At 36.2% G+C, this 21,465-nt stretch overlaps 1 protein-coding gene across 1 annotated transcript in view; it reads right to left on the reverse strand.

The window, feature by feature from the left end:
* gw (trinucleotide repeat containing adaptor protein gawky) overlaps window positions 1-21,465 on the reverse strand; it is a 56,501-nt gene that overhangs the window by 34,434 nt on the left and 602 nt on the right. The window lies entirely within an intron of this gene.

Raw genomic sequence — 21,465 nt, forward strand, 5'->3', positions numbered from 1 at the left:
TGCCTATTCGGGTGAAGATTTACCAGAATTAGGCAGCGACAGTGATAGCGACAGCGATAGTGAAGAGTTCCCTCGCACGAGAAGGGTACCAGTGATACCGTTACAAATCAGTGATTCTGAAGACAGTGAAGTGGAGGAAGAGGAAGTCATGGAATGGTCTGAAATAGACAACCCACCGCATATTGAACCATTTTTAGGCAACGTTGGTATTTGCGTAGCACCAAACAATTCTGAAAATGTGATGGATATAGTTAGTTTATTTATTGGAGATGATTTACTTAGCATGATGGTAGAGGAAAGCAATCGATACCGCACACAAAATGAATCCCGAATCAAGAAAATGAAGAAATCTATCAAATGGAAGCCTGTAAATCTTGGTGAGATGAAAAAATTCCTCGGACTCATTTTGCTTATGGGACAAGTTCGAAAAGACACAAGAGATGATTATTGGTCTACTGATCCGAGTATAGAAACACCAATATATTCTAAAACAATGAGTCGTGATCGTTTTAGACAAATTTGGCAATCGTGGCACTTTTCAAATAACGATATCATTACGGATTCCAGCGATCGCCTTGAAAAGATTAGGCCAATTATGACATACCTAATACCGAAGTTTTCTTCGGTTTATAAGCCTCAAAGGGAACTTTCTTTAGATGAAGGTATTATACCGTGGCGGGGAAGACTTGTATTTAAAGTATATAATGCATCTAAGATAATAAAATACGGTATCCTAGTGCGCATGGTCAGTGAAGCCACTACGGGATACATCTGTAATATGCTCATTTACAGTGGGCAAGGAAGACCACTATTAGACACCATCCAATTGCTTCTTGGTCCGTATTTAAATTTGTGGCATCATGTCTATATGGACAATTATTATAATAGTGTAAAAACCAGTGAAGCACGTTTAGAAAATAAAATTAGGACGTGCGGAACAATGCGAATAAACCGAGGCTTCCCAGAATGTTTTAAACACGTCAATCTTAGTGCAGGACAGAGTATTTTCCGTCGGCGAAAGGATGTATTGTTACAACTCTGGAAATCAAAGAGAGATGTTCGAATGATTTCAACAATACATCCATCTACCATTTTAGAGAGTCACAACACCGATTGGAATACGAGACTACACATTTGGAAACCGCTATGTGTTATCGAATATAATAAATAAATGAAAGGGGTTGACCGTGCGGATCAGTATCTCTCTTACTACTCGATCATACGAAGAACAAAAAAATGGACAAAGAGAGTTGTCATGTATTTGTTAAATTATGCTTTTTTCAATTCTTTTAAAGTTTATAAAGTATTAAATCCGACCAAAAGGCTAACTTACAAACAGTTTTTGCGTAGTATAAGCAAATTTTGGATAGCCGACCATATCGTTGAAACCGACGCAATTTTGGAAGAAGCAGGGCCATCTACATCACGATTACCAAGAAGAGTGGGTAAAAGTGATCATCCTGGTAGGTTATCACTCGATATGAAGAAGCATCGAATGATAAAAATTGTTACAGATGGTAAAAAAAAATACCCACAAAGACAGTGTCGAGTGTGTTCGGTGCACAAAAAGAAAAGTTTGACTAGTTATATGTGTACATTTTGTGACGTCCCCCTACACAGGGGTGAGTGTTTTCATAAATATCATACTTTATCCAAATATTAGAATAATAATTTTTGTGCGGGAATTTATTTATAGTGAATGGAATATTTTTTACGAAACCTTCCTGTAAATATGTGATTAGCACCATGTACTTATGTTATTTTAAACAATTTGTTCTAAAAAGAAACACAGCACTGAGGAGCAATATATGGTGAGTGTGAATTCCAAATTTCATTTAAAAATAACCGATAGTTTGGAAGATAGAGCGATTTTTGTAAAATTCGATTTTATTTCAATTGCCGCTGGTTTTCGCCCGCTGCGTGTACCTGTGAATTTGTATTGAGGCCCGCGCAAAATGTGTTAATCTTGCCGATTTTTTGAATAATAAAATGCCTAATTCTTATCAAATTTGGGATCACAGAGATTATCAATATAATTTTTTATCGTGAATATTTTACAAAAATTATCTCGTAATAAATTATGCTAATGGTTTTATAAATGCGTTTAAAAATTAATAAATGTAAAAAATCTTAACACCACTGCACAGTTATGTACCGAAATATGACTATATTCTAAAACATTAGAGCGAGAGGTTTAAAAGAATACTATGTTATGTAACAAAAATACTTAATGCAGTCATCAAATGTTTAAAATAACTATAAAGGATAATAAGGCTTCAAAATTATATAAATAGATTATCTACAACATTTAAGGAGTGTCCAGGATCATGGTTTGAAAATACAATAAAAACTCAATTTTGACCTTCGACGAGCATGTCCCCCCTTAATCAGAATTAATTTGTGATTGACAAAAGCTCGAATGATAAACCTGTCCAAATCACGAGAATGTTTGCTGGACGACTCTCGAATGGGTTGAGTGTTGAGACACTCATTTGATTAGTTTTCCGTAGGCCTGAACGTTCCGGCAGTCAAACTAACTTTGCGAAATCGGGAAATTTGTTATTTTCAACCCTAAAATAATATTGCAAGTACATCATTTAGACTAAATCCGGACACAATACAACGCTGTATAAGACATTGTGAGGATTAAGGACATAAACACCGTGCATTGCAACTTAACACAATGCTTACGGGCCCTTTTAATTAATTTTGTAATTAACGTATTAATTTGCATTTGAAAAGTAATTAGCAAACACACAATTTTGTGCGGCCCGTAAGCTATGGGTTAAACAATGTTTATCTTACATGGAAGTCGAGGACCTACCACTCCCGAGGACCTACCCCTCCTTTACAGACTTAACCGGCGTAGGTATATATCCCATTTTCCAATTTTTTTTTCTCATCAAAGTCCTAAATTCGAGAGCTTTCTTTTCAAACTTTTTCAGCAGCCAATTGAAAGATAAAGCTGCCGATGCGTAGGTACGCAGTAATGTAACTAGGTATGTATTTACGAAAAAGATGTCAACCACGTACCCCTGGAGATACGCGTACAGTTTGGGAAAAGGTGTTCACTTGCGGCCACAAGTTAAAAAGTGTTAAGTATTGCTGTAAAATGTATTAGTCAAATATGCAATATCTGCAGGATACGAAAAGGGGCAAGAAGACTTAAATTGAATATTAGGTAAGTATGCCAAATGAACCAGAATAAATGAGAAAAGGGATGAGTTGAATACATAAACATAGGACTACCCTTACAAAGTGATCCGAAAATCAATTCTCTTTCCGCTCTCCTGAAAAGTAGTGATTTTAGAAGTATTTCCGGATCTCCCTTTTTCCTTCGCACACGGATATAGTTATTAGTGATAACTAGAGACCGGATTATATGCATTTGCATAATATTTAGCCCATTCTCACCGGTTATTGCAAATTTTACCTAAAATCTAGTGATGATGCATATTTTCACATATTTCACTGACAACTATTTGATATTGTCGCGTCCATGTCAAGACGTCATCAGAAAAATAATGAGATAGGTATTTTGTGTTTGGTTGGGTACGTGTACATAATTAATATGCAAGTCAGAGAACTCCGAAATAATGGGAACTGAAATACCTAACGGGTGTGGAGAAACAGGCAACCGAGCCTGAATGTGGAAGAATATGGGATAAACTTAAACATGTGTCATGTGTTAAACAAGAATACGCTTGTATTTCGTTCTGACAACTGCTCGCGTTTTATGCACTGACGCTCATTCAATATTGGTGTATTTGAAGGTTGCAACAGACTATTGCACGTCTATAATGCGTGGTTCATTTTCGTAGGACATCCACACATTCAAAACCCTGCGTCAAAATGTAGTGTATTAGGATATAGTCTATCGGAAATCTATTTATTGATCTGTTCTGCGATGTAAGTATATTGCTATGCAATCACCAATAATTATTCATAATTACATGATTTTATATTAATATGGTAAAAACAATAGTTTTCATTATGAATTTCGTGTATTTTACACTCTTTGCGTTCGCATGGCAAAAATCCTGATAAGAGGTTTTGCCGTGGACTTCACAATATCCAAAAGTACCACAATCTATGTCCGGTATATTTTGTTGAGTAATATAATTATAGGTTACATGATTTTATATTAATATGGTAAAAACAATAGTTTTCATTATGAATTTCGTGTATTTTACACTCTTTGCGTTCGCATGGCAAAAATCCTGATAAGAGGTTTTGCCGTGGACTTCACAATATCCAAAAGTACCACAATCTATGTCCGGTATATTTTGTTGAGTAATATAATTATAGGTATAACATAATAATATTTAGTCACAAGTCATTAATTAGAAATACCAAATGCCTTTTTTCAAAACACGACAATTCGACTTGTGCCTATGGTGTTCTAGATATCCAGAATCTACTCTAGGGCTCCGACGCGTACGAAATGTTATACAAAAAAGTCGTATAATTAGTAAACAACCCCCTCTTATAACGCTGGCTGGCGGCATTTACGGAAAACAATTTGTCCATTCGATCGTAAAACCGAAAGAACAAATTAATTCAGAATGAACAAAACACATTTCAGGCGAGATACCTACTAAGTACAGACCTAACATCTCAATAATTAATCTACTTTTCCACAAGATTTAATACGATAATAATAAGTATTATTATCTTCACTGAAATCAACGACTCCGCTGTTTTGGTCGGACCTTACGAAACGCACGTTGTTTATATTTTTATTATTATTTATTATATAAGCAGCCACTGGTTCAATATTCGCCGCCGGATTGGAACAGCCACAAACCATAGATTAATATCTTGTACGACGGACTACAATAAAGTAGGAATCGATATTTACAGGCAGGCAGTACACTTAAAATTAAATGTCATGGAGGGATGAAATGAGCAAATTATAAGGACATCAACTAATCGAAGCTTTCCACCCGTGTGCTTAGTTCATTGCAATTATTGGTGTGATGACTAGACATTAAAATGAGTCGATGGCTACACTGAATTAGTACCTACCGAATCTGACAAACGTCACATTTTTACTGTAGGTCAAGTTCACATTTGAATGTTGACGTAATTATTGACAATGTTTAATATCCATAGACTTATAGAAAATAGGAAACGAAATTAAACCAACATATTATTATAGCGGTGATAAAAGTATGAATTAATTCATAAATGTCAACTAACTCGTGTAAAATATGTAAATAATGGGCTCTCGTTAAATATTTACTAGGTACCTATTTTAATTCCAGCTATATAAGCACGAGCATAGTAAAATCGAGCATGATTGAAAAGCTCCATTATTATTTGTCAAAATCGACGGCCTTCGACATCATTTAGCAACATATTACGACCTTCAATCTGTCAATGAAATAAAAGAAAAAGCTCCTAGATATGAAGAATGATCGTTCAAATGAAAATTCAATTCCATAACAGTACTTACTGAGATAATTTTGATAAATTGCAGGAAGTTTCCATCTATTAAATAACAGACAATAAACACAAATTTCTACGACGAATCTAAATCGTCCATGGTCACTATAAACCAAAATGGTTTTGGCCACCTTATTAATTAGCAATGTTTTCCGAACGTGACATTTATTATAGTGTGCGTAAACCGCAGTGTTCACTTACTTCCCCCGTAATCGTCACCAAGAGCGTGCGAACAAGACGAAAAAGGAGCCCTTCAGAAAAACGGAGGTGCAGAAATTAAGTAACGTGGAGAGGAGAAACGCAAATGGACAAAAACTGAATGATTGAATAAGGGAATAAACAAGGGTAATAGAGTTCGCTTCAAAGGAAAATAACTGGACTAAACAAATAGCTCCAAGACGGAATGCTGGACAAATTTACGTCATCCAGTGTCTGAAAGGTAGACCTTTGGTTACCCGACGGATTTAACCAGCCAGGGGCCTTACTCGGAATACCAATTGTGGCCCCTCATAAAAAAAGTATGTATTTATATTACCGATCTATAATTAATTGGAGAAATAGACGAAAAATCGTACCACACGGGAATGATAAGCGTGGAATCAACTTGAAGCTTTCATCCAGCAACGGATAGTTTCAGACTGATGATGATCTTGGAACTGTATTGATTATAAATGAGCTAGAAAGTGGCTCTGCCAAGCATCGACCAATGGAATGCGTGAGCGATTTCATATACCTTGGATCAAGCCTCAATGACTCCGGTAACTGCGAAAAAGAAATTGGGCGAAGAATTTGATGTGCAAAAATGCTCGTCACACCAAGATATGAAAAAATCGCAGCTTCACAAAAACCACTACAAAAAGACTTAAACGCTAATATTTTAAATATTCCTATACGGTGTTGCAACTCGGGCTTTCAGATCCAATAGGAAGAGAATTGAGCGTTCGAGATGTTTCGCTGGCGAAGGATGTTCCAGATTCCATGAACGGCCAGGTGTACGAATGCCTCTTTGCTGGAAGAGCTTGGCGTCTCTCGGATAACTGCAAGAGCTATCTTCGGTCACGTGGTAAGAAGAGATCCGAGCAGCCCGGGGAGAAAATGATCTCTTCTGGCGTCGAATGGAGGATGTTACGAGTGCACCCATCAATAAAGTGAACCAACGAGATCAATGCAGGATATCTCCACGTGGAGGGAGATTGTTGGCAACACTTGTAATTTCACTGATCAGGATCCTCAGCCATTAGGCAAAGTATGTGAAAAGATATAAATATTGTCAAGTTAGAAGCACTTAACTAGGCAACATTGGCAGCACTGACTGAATCTAAAAGAAGCACTTCATTCTAGTTTCAATTTAAAATATAAACCCAATGTTTTTTAAAATGTAATTTCCATTCCCAGGTAAGAAGCTTGATAAAACCAAATCGGGTAAGTTGCTGATGATAAAAACATTGATAATATTATTATGTATATACATAATATTATATTACATTATAAACAATATAAAATAACTGTTTGTATTACGATAATAGTGGCATATTATTAGTGTTCTTATCACCGATAAAATTTTGCGGTAAAGCAAATAATTTTAGAGAAAAGAAATTTTGTGGTCGAGCTTAAAAAATATTATATTTATTATTATTTTATACTTCGATAATAGCTATGCGATGCGACCGGAAGAAACGACTTATTTAATTAATTCATCATTATAAAAAAAATTATCACACGTGAAGTGAGTAGGTATTGAAGTTTGCATAGTGGATATTATACAATTTAATTTAATAAATTACTTAAAATTAACCGAGGCGCCGAGTTAGGAACAGTTTTCGCATCACCACATATTTATACATACATGAAGGATTCAAACACAAAAATGCAACTGCTTTATAAGAAAATGTACAAGCATTTTAGTCCAAACATTGGATTACATTAATTAGGTACCTGCGTTAAATGTTATAAATTTCCTAGCAACGTATGTCATTTGAACGTTTTGGCCCAACGCTAAAAACATGATAAATCTCATGGTTGTTTAAAAAGAATTTGTATGTTGAATTTATAATGGCATAGGACATATTATAGGTAATACTCAACTTGATGACGTCTGCACTTGTATTCGTTTTAGCCCTTATCGCCTCAATTATGGTCTTCCACCAGCAAATTCGTCGCCCCGTAACAACTTGTAAGATACTTATTTTTTAACTAGAATCTATGATAACGAAAATGCGTCTAGCTCTGGCCACTCTTCGAGAATCAGCACGAGCGCCTGGAATTCTACTGCCTCGTCGTATAATATAAGTATTATATTTGGATTCAATCTTCCAACTAAATTAAAGCAATCCTAATAAATCGCATTTACGAGCTAAAATTGGGATGACATTCATTCGGAACTATTTGTTTTGAATGTGACACTGGTCAATGGACAGCGGGTACAGGGGGTCGTTCAAGGGTAGTAGAAACTATAACCCTAAGTCAGTAAAACTATTATACATACACGCAACTGGTATTTTCTCTTCAATTTCTTGAGTTTCTAGACTAGTAGACCAGAATTGCTTTAAAATTAACATGCAATATTAACGTAGTGTGATGACCAAATTTCGTACATTCATTCATCTTTGATTACATGTAAATTGTACGTAAAACATTTCACCGTGGCACAGTTCGCCGTCAGCTTTCTTATCGGAAAGAGATAACCGTATACTATACGGTCTCCAATTTTATTAGATTCAATATGAACCAAATTCATGAATTCAAGAATGAAAACCTAACCTAACAATTAATCCAGTATACCGGCTATTTTCAAAATTTGTTTGCTGCTGGCTTCCTGTAAAGTGTAAACCGACAAGAACGGTGTTTTATTTACACATGAATTTTATGTCAGTACTATACGACCCAAAGAGGTTGGACGGTCATTAATATACGGCCATATAATATTTCCGATACAACGTTTCACAGTGTGATACGGCGAACTGCATACGTACAAGTTTCCGGACACGTTCATCTTTAACTTGAATGACTGATTATTGATCAGTTGTGAAACAATACCTACGGTTTTCTTCGATCTTCGTTATCATGAAAGAGTGTTAATAAATTATGAGTTTTTTTTTGAAATGTTAGTTCCTACTTAGACATTTATTTTTAATTTTGAACATAATTAGCATATTTTTCATGTGCCATTAAAAAATCAAATGTGAACAACTCAACCAAGGTGAATGTGAATCATCATCGTGTAGCATAAATTGTGCAATATTCAATATGGATCCCCCAGTGCAAACATGCAACTAATGATGTAGTGATGAGTAATTGACTATTTTGAAAGTATAATATTATCATCTTGGAAATAGATACATAATCGTATCTATATTCAGGCCGTGGCATTTAATTGCGCATTACGATGGTAGTGTTAGTTATTGATTATCTTCGAATGCAATATTCGCAATAAATGAAGATTTTCGATTGCATATTTCGTTCAAATTATTACTATGTATTGAAATATGCAAGATTTATCATGTTGTACAAACAATTTACCATACTATTGCATTCGAAGTATGGGCATTGGCGAAGTTTACATTTTCGTGTCACGCCCTGACTAATGTGATCGTGCAACTTGTTCTTTTATTGGAATAAATGTTCAAAAATAGTTGATTTTGTTCACAAACAATATTATCATCAACCGGGGTCCATCTACTGTTGGACAAATGCTTCCTCTAGCTCTAGCGTATTACTCTTCTGTTTCTTTGCGGCCACGTGCATACGGGGCGCAACAGAGATATTGAATAAAAGCCTTATTCAGTGAAGATGGCGCCCTTATTATTTGCAATGGAGCGCATCGAAACAGAAAAGCCTTTCATAAGTGTTACAAGCCTGAAAGAAGGTTTAACGCAAATAACGAAACGTACCTAAAGCGTCAATTACATTGAGCTTCTTTACGAGCTGTTTGTTAGCTAACAAAAGCTAACATGTTCGATGATTACACTGGGCGACTTTACAGGCAGATTATAAATTCGCCAACAAACAGCTCGTAAAGAAGCTCAATGTAATTGAAGCTTAAGTAACAAAAAAGCAAGAGCGTCAACATCATCCTGCTACATACACTTTATTTTCAAATATTCAATGGTTATGGGTACCAATTCATCCACACTAAAAAACGTATTTCAATAATTGAAATTGCTGTATAAATGTTGTAACTGGTTGGACTCACTCTTTATTAGTGCAAACTCTTTGGTTGTCTTTATACACGACTGCATTATAATTTCCACACGGTTCATTTGCGGTTTTAATAAAATAATAAACGCATGTGAGCATAATAATTTAACGAACATTCATGGATACCAACGGAAATGGTTAAAATTATTGAAAAATCAACGCCACATTATCTCAGTAGCTAAAAATCAGTGAAACTCGCAATACCATACGAAATGTGTACTGAATACATACAAATATTGTCATGTATTATAAATGAAAAAGTTTTTTCCAGACTTTGATTATTTCTTGAACCATTATTGCTAATTTTACAATACGTCGATAAAGAGAAATAAAAAGTTATGCAGGCTCGAGGACTGTAGTTTTTCATGTAAAAGAAATGAAAACTATCACCATTTATTATACCTATTATATCCATATATCATTACATGGTAATTAAATAACGTAAGTAATATAAAAACACGTATTTTGTTGATTTTTGCTAAAATTATTTCGAAGAGATAACGTTATTATCGATGTATGGTAGGTAGTTATCTCTCTCTTACCCGTGGAGCGGATTCGCTGTTTATGGCAAAAAAATACATGTTGTGAATGTGTTTGATCCAGAGACCAAAGATCCGATTATTGTGTGGGAGAATTGCGAACAACCATTCGTCATTAAAAGGCTGTTAATATAACCTTAATCCTGGAGGCCCATATGCTCAGCTTAGGACCGAAAATTAATATAATTAACCGGACATATTCTTCAATTCCGGGATTAGGAAAAAACCAATGTAGCTGTGCACATTTGTTTACTTTGAGGTATTGTAAACAAACATGTTTCCAATCCCACAATCTCAAGGAAAGCTAGGAGATTACTGGAATTTTACAGAGATTTTAATATTTATAGAACACTAATTTGCTTGGCCAAAAACGTGTATTTTCTCAAAAATCGTATACAAACTAATCTCGGGATTACAACATTTTCAATTCCAGAATTACGGGATCAAGAAATTGAGCGGGATAACTGGATTCCAAACTGTGGTAATGACTTTTCGACAGGGGGTGTATAATAGGTGTGGTACAACCATGGCCCCCACAAAGGGGGGGGGGACTGACAGGGCTCCAGCTTGGAGGCAATATGATGATTGATACCTATAACTACATGATAATTCTTGTCTACTATCATATTATATTATAAATTGTAGTGTTTCCTGAATAATAAAAATGGCTATTCCAATATCGAAGAGTCGAATGTTGCTTGGCTACCACAAGAGGGGTTCAAAGTGTTTCATAATATGATACCGAGTGCCAAAAACTCAATAATTCAAGGGAATCTATTTAGAAATAAAGAAAATCGCTTAAATACACGGAATACCATTTGGGGAACACTATTGTAGAACATCACACTGCCTTTAACCTTGGCGATAGGTAGGGGGCCCGCTTCAGGATGTGGGGGCCATGGGTACAACACAGGAAAAAAATAGAACATGGGATGCAGCTGCACAGGGTATTCTTATTAATTTCATCGATTTTTTTATCGAATCCTCTCTAAACTGACGAACTTAAAGCAAGGCTTTTGTGTTAGTTAAGTTTTAAAAAATAGCTTGTTTCCTTTAACAATACGCAAATAAACCAGCCCATTTTAAAGCCGAAATCGTATGTGACGGTCTGATAACAATCCGTCGGCGTTTGTTGGAATTTTGTCCGGGGAGCTAGTCGAAAACGGGGCACGCCATCTAGGACGATGGACGGGTGGGAGCGCGTGATCGTGACCCAATTTGGGAAGGGGGTGCACACGACTTCGCTCCCCTACGAAATATTATTACGGCGACCTTGACCCATAATTCCGTTTTAAAGCGCGCAAATTCAGGCGCTGCCTCTTCCCGACCTCGCCTCACCTGTGCCTGTTCGACTTCGAACGCCTCAATAATAACTAGTATGCGTGTCTTTTATTTACTTAAACGACAATAAAACAATATAATATTGTAGTACATAGGTACTTGTTTAATAATAATCAGTACCGGATTCATCTGCTTCAATGGAACATTGTCAACTGATACAAAATATACAATCATACAGTGGTTCCCAAGAGGTAGAAAACGTTCAAAAGGAAGACTCAAGAGGCCGACGAAATAGATTGTGTTAACTGAGAACAAGACTGAGAGTGGAATCAGCTTGGACAAGCCTCCATCCAGCAGTGGATAGATTAAGACTTCTTTCAGACACAGTTAAATTATGTACCTACCTACATTATAAGCCGACAATGGTTCGTGTTTCAAATGGCCAATGTATGTAGTAATATAAAACAATTCGCAATTAATTAAACTATTCATGTCAAATGAAGGCTTCAGTGTTTATATTGTCACAGCTGCAAATTTAATAATTGATAGAAAAGTCTGTCGGGATGAATCTAAAATTATATTGAGATACTTGAGGTTTTTCACAGATGCGGATGCTTTAGCAATTGTGAAGTTTGCAAGAATGTGATATGCAATTCGAAAATACTTGCAGTTATTTTAATTAATCTTATTAGCCATTTCCACATTCATAATATAGCCTGGCTTCCTAAGAACCATGGTAGGGCGCACCCAAGACAACATGGTGAAATGACAACATGGTGAAATGGGTGTTATCCGATAACCAAACCTGCGAGTGCGGTGAAATGCAAAGCATGGAGCACCTATTTTCATGCAAGGCTTGCCCAGTAAGCTGCAATTTCGACGAGATCCTACAAGACGAGGAAAATGGCGTTGCCTACGTCAACTTCTGGAGCGACACGTCGAAAAAGTCTGGCTTCATCTACCCATACAATAATAATTAATAAGTTGTATCGTATTGGAATGATTTTGGGGAAGGCTCGACACGAGAAAATAGGTTAGTTGGCAAAGTAGCTGATGATGAACAGTATTTTCGAGAAAATATGCTACGGTTACTAATAAATTCACAAAAATGAATTAAGCTTCACTTCTCTTCGAGGTGGCCAACTATTCTAATGGGTAGGTACATACTTCACGCAAAAAGTGCGCGGCGTTATGCTATCTACTTGGGAGGTGTCCAGAAAAAAAAATATGATAGAAGCGTGTTACATAAACTAGGGGTAGTGAACCTTGAGGACCATAAACAAGGTTTTGATATTTGTTGGACAACGTAACGTGAAGGTTGGTAGAGAGAGTCCAGAAATGAACTGATGAGTAGAGCTGCGATTTGAATAAGTACCTACCTATTATGGCTTTGAGAACGTCGAGGAACCGAAATGTGGCCCGACTAGAGTTGGGTTTCGGGAATTTCCCGACGGGAATTCTCAAGATTTTTTTCTAGATTCTCCATCCCGAATCTCGAGAATTGAAATTTTTAACATTTCGGGAAATCCCGAATCTTGAGATTTTCTCGGGAAATACCCAACTCTAGGCCCGACATTAGGTAGGACAAAATATCTTGGTAAAAACGCACCAGCTCTGGATTCACGACGAGACTTTTCCCGAGTGCTACTGTCTTCAGTTCCACTCCCTCATCGCATCCGATGGACATCGTCGAAGTTACCGCTGTCGCCGATTTGGAATACGTCTCGATATACGATATAAATAATATTGTAGGTGTGAAGGTATTGAAAGACGGTGGGGCACTATGCTGCTCAAAATAGGGTAAATAATAGGAAACTATCCGTTCACCTTTAACCTGTATGAATCATTCTAGGTTCTGGGGTCATCGAGAATCATGCGACGTTCGTTCGTGAAAAGAACAAAACATCGCGTAAATACCTACTCAAACCTTTTGCTTGAATAAGAACCAACATCGCACTCGAATGAATTTTTACCAGTATGTGTCAAGGGTGTGTTTTAAAGTGGTTATAGATACATACTGCTTGTATAATAATTTTGGCTAACAATCTCGGGGTGCTGATGAAATATACCAAAGTATACACTCGGAGCAATAGTCCGAAAAAGTTGGACAACGAAAAAAACGAAAAAATACAATTTTAAATATCATGGCCTTCATTATGTAACAAAACAATGTCATCGCCGATTATATGAATATGTATAAATATTTCCGATATAATCACAGAACAGATTAATAAGATAGATACGCGAAAGCCAGCCGCCGTGGACGAAAACTTTGAAGCCAGTTTTGATTTACGACTGACCATAAAACACAAGAAATCCCGCCTGATTCTTCTCAAATAATATGTACTTAAATACGCATTCCGTTCACGTGACAAACTCCAATGCATAATACTATGATATAGTATTAATATTCTTAAACTTTAACTTCCGGTCGAAAATTAAATTAATCTTGCAGCCTCACCCCACCCAGAAGGCAACCCATTTTTCATTATTTTTGTGTTACCTGGATAATGTTTATTTGTCAACCGGCTCGCAAAATTGCGGAGAAACTGAACGGAGCCCGCCGCGTCTTATCAGTCTCGCCTGTGCCAGTATGTCAGGCAAACGGTTTTATTCCAAGAAGAGTATCTTGATAGAGGTGAACATACTTTTTTTATACCTAGGTAAGCTGTGATTAGATATTGTGTTTATTTTAGTGAAAAATAAGTAAACGCGACGCTTTGAATATTTGAACAGATAAGATAGCGACTGTTCATTTATCATCGTAGTCGGTTGGTAAGTAACTTATAACGAAAATTATTTATGGTGTAAATGTTTTCAGCAACAGTTGCATTCAAATGTTTTGTAGATAATGTAGTATTTTTTAACATCTTTCCCTCTACTTATCGGGTAGCAAAAAAGTATTGATTATTATACACAAGATACCAGCAGCGAAGGGTGGAGGTAGGCTGTTAATATCCGCGATAAATAGTGCGCGGCTTAAGCGTTGGACTATCACGCCGTGGGTCTCAGGTTCGAATCCTGGGTCTGGCAAGTACACATATTGTTTTTCAATTTGCGTATGAGTCAGGGTATGGACTTAATAGGTTGAGCAAGTGGCTGACATCCATTTCTCGTAAAAAACAAAATCTGTTAATACAAACCTCTCCTCTGTGGAGGCCCATATGATCATATTAGGATCGGACATGGTCGGAAAAAAAACATTGTCAGTCACTATTTAAAAAAAATCGAAAATAGCGAGTTTTTCATGAAAATTTGTAATAAAAATATTTTTTTTTTTCATTTCAGCCATCAAAAACTATAATACATATTATTTAACATAATTTTCTTCGTTAAGAGTTTCAACATATTTTAATATTGTTTTATTGAAATTATTTTAATGTTTCCATGTTTTTTGTTAAAACTCGACAAATTTCCCATCACGCAATTAGGGCCATACCATCACAGAGTAAGCTCTACATTTGCCACAATTTTCACATCTCAATAACTGAATTTTGTTTCAAATTTTGAAACTTAATTCTTATTTATGTCAATAATATATTTTCATAACATCATAAATGTTGGGTACCAAAGATGTTTAAAAAAACTACATTTTTCTTATTGAAAAACCCTAAGAAGCCTTAGTATCACGGAATGAGATCAGTCTACCCTATCTGATGAGCGAGTCACGAAAAAAATATTTAAGTCAGTCTGTCTCCCCTACCCGCACTATAATGTATCTTTATTCAACAGTGATAAAATCGACCGGTGTTGGCCGAAAGATCCTCTGTTTCCGAAATCACCTGAACGCCACGACTAATCGTAGAAGCTCAACCTTCATTGCAAAAAGCGATACCACAATGATGGCGTCTTGTCTCCTGGATGCTCCTAAAAATGAGATAGGTACGGTGTAATGGTAGAATTACATTCATTTTCCAGATATGTACACTTGTTAAAGTTTTGGCGATTGAGCGAAGGTAAAAAAAAGGTCAGATAAAAGGCCGCAGCTTTCCAGTTGACTATTAGAAAATACTACATCTGCCAATGTACGGGATCCCTATCCCTATTGTGATAAGAGAGTACACCTACCTAAATTAGTATTAATTCCGACACCCAAGCTGTCAAATGATTGATGCAATACACATCCGTAAAAACTGTAGTTGAAAATTTGAATCAGTATGTACCTACTTGTACAAGCTATGACGTCATAAATCATGTATTCGTACGATCAGTCAATTGCCGGATGCAGGCATCCCTTTTTTGATATGTCGCCTGTTTCAACTGTCAAATTTCGGGTTAGGTGTATTCCATTGCTTGGTAAAATAGTAATCGTCCGCCAGCGGCGAAAACTCAGTGCTAAACGATAATTCAACGTTCGCCACGACTTGAATTGGCCACGCCAAAACGAGAATTAATAATTGCTTAACACATTGCGAATCGATTTGACATTTAATCCGTACGTAAATTGCAACGCAAGAAACTAGCGACAGCTATGAATAGTAAGAAATTATTGGTATAATATTATAATAAATGTAATATTTGTATGAAAATACCACTGCACTTTGGAAAATTAAGAAAGATTCAGAAGTTTATATAAAGTAAATTGTAATAACATCGATCACTGTTTAAGTGTGGATTGTTATTATTTTGGGTTAATAATTATTATTGTTTCTGGCACGCAGTGAAGTGGTTTATGACGCCTTGAAATATATTCAAATATGTGAAATATTCGTAATCCTGATTATATTTAATTAATACTCGCTTTATTAAGTAACCGATGGATATAGTCATCATTATCATCAACCAGGATCAATCCACTGCTGGATGAAGGTTATCCCAACCTAATTTTACTCCGCTTGGTCATAATGAATTGCTATATTTATCAAAATCGGTGTTATTATATACCCTATCTTTTTACAACTCCATTATCATCATCAACCCACCAAGGCCTCTGGGAAGTAAGTTAGGCTTTAAATAATCGCCTAGTATGGAGTCTTCGCTACTGGTATCGACCTAATTACAAATTACTGATTATGAGGGAAATGTAACATGCATTGTTATTATAGCATTTGAGAAAAGCACACGATCTACACACCATGACTTGTTTATTTATCGCATCTCTTCAAGCGTCATTTTCCAAAAGTGGACCAACAACTCTCGACTATAATACATAGTGGGAACGCCATTGTAAAAACTGGAATATGGTTCTGATACCCCGTTGGGATCAGCGATGCAGGGCGGCGAGCTTTCTTTGCATAAAAAGTAAGTATTGTATGGTAAAAGAAGCGACCGTGCAATAGATACAATGAAGGCAGTTATAGTATATTATAATCTTGACAATGTTAACCTTTTAACTGCCCCGCATGCGCGCCGGCGAATTCCCAGAGACCCGTTTCCACCATAGACAAAATAATATGATACTCGAGTACGACGACTTTGGGATACAATAAAATAGAGCTGAGCATTTTTTAAATTTGGCGCCGATTGTTTTACTAAATAAGGAACATTTTGTTTTACTGCACAACGATAAATACTGTAAAGTATATTAATAGATATACTTAACTCAATCCAAGGCATGTAAACGTTATTGGGCGAATATAGTAACGAAATCTAAAGAAAGAAGACAAATTTTTTTTTGTGACTACTGAAAAGGGAGATAAGCCTATAATCATTATTTTTCAAGGAAACGAATAGGTATGTAACTCATAAGCTTCTGTATGAAATTTAGTAATTCAGATGTGTCCTGCTTTTCCTCAATAATTATGCATTATGGCAATATTTAATTAATTTTCAATGTTTGAGACTCAGGCGGAATCGCCCTTTTCCTTTCGTATACAGATATTAAAATTAAACCATACTTCATAATAGTGGGAAGCGGAATTGATGGTTCTTGTAATCAATTAGTCATTGGCCGTTCGGACGTATACTGTGGCGAAACAAACCGAGAAACGCGTCGCAAAGTTGTGCTGGGAGCATCCCAGGAAGAGTTTACCAATACCTTATGACATACTCCTGGTCTTCCCGTCTTCAATGGGGAGCGGAATAAAGTTTTGTAGGCCTAAGCGTGCAGCTTGGTCACATAGTCAATTAACAGAATATGAAAGGCTTATGACGTATAGCTTGGCTATCTGGATAAAAAGGAATAGTTTGTAATTTTATGTAAGATTTTGCTTTTTGAGTTTAAAAGAGATGGATGTAAGAGATGTAAGCGTGAAAGAGAGTTAGCATGTAAGTCTTTTGTAGCGACTGTATCACTCACTAACTTGTCACGTGAGAGTTTTTTTTTTTATTTAAAGGCAGTCGAAAAAAATACGTAATCACGAACGGACGTGGACGCCAAAAATAAAACTAATGTCGGCCATTAATAACTATAATATAAGTGATATAGTTAATTAAGGAACTATAGAAACGATAATAATAAATATCTATGTCACTGTTTAACATAAGTTTCTTTCTTGTAAAAAAAAAAATAATCATAGAAAAATACAAAGCCACGTGCTTACCAAAAAAACAAGGACTTTTATTTAATTAATTTTTGTGAATCCTGAGTTCGACACAGTTCTGAGCTAGCCTAGAACTCGGGATATCTCACTTACTTACACGAGTTACTTCGGTAGGCCATACCTATATGAGAAAAACATCTTCGAGGCTGAATAATATTTCACATATTGATGAAATAGCCGATTGACTCAACTCAACTGATGGTTGGACAGCTCGGTGTAGCTATTCCATTTCAAATGACATATTTGTGAAATACTCATACTGAGATTCGTCAAATGTGGGATTCTTTTGGACCAAGCTGACAGAGCTACTCCGTACGGTTAAATGGATGGACAAATTTACCTCGTGCTCATGGCGATGATGAAAAATACAAAAAAAAAGAGAGGCACAATGAAGAAAGTTGGTATACTTTGGGATATCAACATATCCATCTTATTACTCAAGAGAAAAAATCCTGTACGCGATTCCCTGCCAGAAGGGTTAAGAATCTCAAGTCTTGTTTGATCTCAGCACTCCATTTCTGTTTAGGGCAGCGACAGACTGAAGATATTACCAAAATCATCGTCCATGTCCGCCAACGGAATGTGGCCAGTCAAAAACTAAAAGTCGAAGACCTGGGGAGCAACGTTCCCTCTAATTTTTTATTGTGTGTGCGGATCATCAACGCATCCGAGCAGTGGCGTAACTAGGGTTGGTGTCACCCGGTGCGGTAAATTTACACCCCCCACAGACACACATACAATTTTTCTTTAAAACTGATATTTTTAAGGTATATGTGTTATGTGGTACAGGTTTGTGATGTGTGACGGTTTCGTGCATTCGAGCAAAACTAAAATCTGGCAAAGGAAACTTTATTTTACAATATTTTTGTGCGAAAACTGTGCGAGGGATGAAAACATGTGTGCGGACAAATTTTGGTGGGTGTGCGCGCGCACACCTTAGAGGGAACATTGCTGGGGAGTCAAGTGATTTAGTGTTAGTTTACTTTCCGTTGGTGGATGCATTCCTGTCGTCCCTACCAAGCCCAAGCACGGAGTCGTGCGCCATCCACCCACAAACCTGTACCTAGGTGCAGATCTAGCGGTAGTAGCTTATAAGCTCAAATTACGCCCTCGACCGTGAAGTCACACTTGAGTCGTCCCTGGAGTCGGGAGCGAATTAGAACAATTCACATTTTTGGGCACGATCGTATCGAAGATTACCGAGAACGTACGAAAATATCCGAATTAACCTTGAGCTTCCAAAATTGACCGCACGTGCGTGTCTTATCTTGTGCTCGACATAACACAAAATTGACGTTTACATAATGAAATTAAGGGTGGCTGATTTTGTTCATTATTTTAATCGACAATTACAATACAAAATAAAAATTATATCTCAGTTAATACAATCAGCAATTATTCGCTACTTGTCTATATGTGATCTCCAATTGGTATTTAAGTAGGTACCAACAACATAATGAGAGAAGACTGTTTAGTGTTGCCGCCTAGATGACCAACAGATCTTTTTATTGTTAACCAATCAAATCAAACGTCAACACGATCTAGTTGGTAGCTGAATCACTCACGATCGTTGGATCAGGTTGGGTCTGCAAGCCTGCCGGTGTAATTAAGCCTTAATACAACACACTAAAAAAGATCCGGAAACGACATCTTGTGTTTAACACTAAAATTCCATAGGGTTTACTTCAGCCAAACTCGTTGGCATATAGGCGTTTCGTTCGTGTGAATAAAAAAAACAGGATAGCGGCAAACAGGTTAACATTAGAGAAACTATGGTTGCGTATCGAGCAACAATAAAATCGCTCGAGGCGTACATCCTACGAAACGTTCCATTTCGACGTAGTGTAGTGTGCCTTTGGTTTTGCCTTTCCCACCCACACGACCCCCCCCCCCCCCTCCCACCACCCGACTGCGAAGTATCCTATGCTTTGAACTCGTCCAATATGGCGTCGTGATTGTGGTATGGACGGCCGACGCCGAATTTAAACCGAATCTAAGTCACCGGTTCAATTGTGTAATTAAATGCTCCGGTAAAAAGCCACAATATAAACATTACGTAATTGCGTAAATGTAGGGTACCAAAACCTGGCCGGCGCCGTTTTTTGCGAGACATTTTGAATAAAAAAAAAAACATGTCCAACAATATTCAAATCCGTTCAAATTGCCGGCATAAAATCTTTGTCTTGCAGTTTTTTGCAATACCTACACAAACTGCAAGATATGACTTAAAATCTACGAATTTGAATCTGCAACGACACAAATCACAAAGAATACAGTTCAATCAAATAGTATTGAATTTATTTAGACAAATGAAATATCAAATTTATACATTAATATTCGCTAACATTGTCAAAAAACCTCCTATACGTAGGTACCTACCACATTACATAGTATTTTAATTACCTATGCAAAATTATGAGACATTTGATATTATTAAATAATACGAAAAACTGCCTTAAAGCATTATTTGTCAGTGTGGAATGTTTAATTATTGAAGTAAAATAAGCAGTTCGTAAACAAAATAGAATAGTTCCTACCTCATAAAAGACAGAGGAAGGCGGCACCATGTATAAAATTTCAAATACGGACGTGGTAGCAGCAAAATGTTTTATCACAGGTAGGTTTGAGTATACGTACCTACGTACAAAAAATAAAATCAAGACAATCGGGAAAATAAATACATAGGTAGGTAGATAGATACCTAGTTATGTTAATAAAATTACGAAAACAAAACTATTTGACAACTATAAATAATACAAGACAAAGATTCATTATCGTAATGATGAATAAATATTGTTTGGCGTGTTAATTTTTGATCATTGTTTTTACTATCATTACCTATACGAAAATTTGTCGCCGATAGAAAAATAAATCGAAAAAAAATGGATCGGATTGAATCACGTTGTTTAAAACGTGCACAGAATGTGGAATATGAGATCCAAAATCAGGGAATAGATTTTATTTATAGATTTCCCAATACAAGATATCATTAACATCTTTGGTTTAAACTCGAATTCGTTTTATATTACTGTCCGTATTATCGACTATGCCTACATTAATGTAGGTAAAAAAATATAATAGGTAGGTAAATAAAAATACGCGATGAGGTAATTTTTTATCAGATACAGATAAGTAATGCGAACTGTAATTTGGTATGATTTTAATAATAGGTGTTTCATGAATTGAGCAACCAGATAAAATTCAACGAACGCGATTACATTATTACTACCTATTACATATTGCGGAACACTATCTCTAGAAGGCAAAATCCTGCGAAAATGTAACTAGTGAAAGAAATTAAATGAATTCCTTCAAAATGCAAGGATCGAAAAAGTAGATCGGGCATAGACAAGGTCGCCGATGTGTATACTGTCAAAAGACCGTTTTCAATTTAGCTATTCACCAACATTTATTTCAATTCAGGAAAATATCAATGGAATTCCAAGATTTTAAGGTTGTATTGACACTATACGAATTACTAAACGTAATTTTTGGGAGGATTTTTATTAAAATATGAA

This window comes from Rhyacophila brunnea, unplaced genomic scaffold, assembly GCF_057557595.1.
Source record: "Rhyacophila brunnea isolate RB1 unplaced genomic scaffold, BYU_Rbru_1.0 scaffold_22, whole genome shotgun sequence".
Lineage (NCBI taxonomy): Eukaryota > Metazoa > Arthropoda > Insecta > Trichoptera > Rhyacophilidae > Rhyacophila > Rhyacophila brunnea.